Here is a 1,315-nt window from a genome sequence, read left to right on the forward strand (position 1 = left end):
CATGGAATGAGCCAAAACAAGTAGAGTCACCAATGCTAGGATGTCACCCGTAAGTGACCCATAGATACATCGCCCTAACTCTGTGGACCAGCGAGGCCTCATGAACGGAGGCAGCTAAAGAAGCTAGTTCAACATTTGCGAATTGGGACATTAGATGTTGGGACCATGACAGGAAGTGGCTGGGCTCTGGCAGATAGTGTGAAAACTAGGAAAGTGGACGTGTGTGTATGCAGGAAACCAGATAGAAGGGGAACAAGGCTAAATAATTAGGCGAAGGATACAAGTTGATATATGGAGGAGCAAACGGAGAACGAAGAAATGGAATTGGAATTATTTTATCGCGTGACAGAAAGATTTAGTGACGGAAGTGAACAGAAAGAGTGGCAGAATCATGTGGATACGATTAGCCCTTGAAGATTTTTCGATGAATATATTTAGTGTGTATGCACCACAAGCAGGAGGCACAGGTGAAACAAAAGAACAGTTTTGGGCGGCACTACAAGAAAAACTGGAAAAGGCTGATGAAAGTGGAAGATGCATAATTAGAGGAGATATGAATGGCCGTGTTGGTAGCGGCAATGATGTCATCAGTCGCATACACGGAGGAAATGCTTATGGAAATGGAGAGAAGGTAATTGACCTAGTTTTATCTTTCGATATGGTAATAGGAAATAATACCCTATTCCATAAGGTGGTGATAGAGCAAGTGAAACAGACTTCCTTTTCTACCGAGGGAGAAACATTAGGGAGATTAAAAACTGCAAAGTAATACCTGGAGATCATGTGGCTGCGCAGCACCGCTTGGTTCTCATTGATATCACCATAGCTGTCTCGCAGAAGCAGTAACGGAAAACTGTAAAATCAGAGAAGGATAAGGTGGCTTAAACTGAAGGAAAATGATTTCCAACACGAGTTCAAAGACCGAATTCTAAGAGAGCTGAGCCACGATATGGAAGATGTGAACACCTGGTGGAATGATGCGAACAATATTATATTAAGAGCTGGAAATGAAATACTCGGCGAGAGTAGTGGAAAGGTTTGGGAAAATAAGGAAATTTGATGGGTTAATGGAGAAGTACAAGAGAAAGTGAGTGCTAAGAAGAAAGCCAAGAAAAAATGGGAAGAAAGTAAAGTAAATGAAGACAGAGCAGCATATAAACAATGTTGCAAGGAAGCCAAGAAAGCAGTTGCCATCGCAAAATCAGAAGCATACGACCATATGTATGAATAATTAGGCACTAAAGAAGGACAGGCGAATATATTCAAGTTGGCTAAGGGTAGAAATAAGAGTACAAAAGATTTAACACACATACGG

The sequence above is a fragment of the Penaeus monodon genome, chromosome 30 (assembly GCF_015228065.2).
Source record: "Penaeus monodon isolate SGIC_2016 chromosome 30, NSTDA_Pmon_1, whole genome shotgun sequence".
In the NCBI taxonomy this organism is placed as follows: Eukaryota; Metazoa; Arthropoda; class Malacostraca; order Decapoda; family Penaeidae; genus Penaeus; species Penaeus monodon.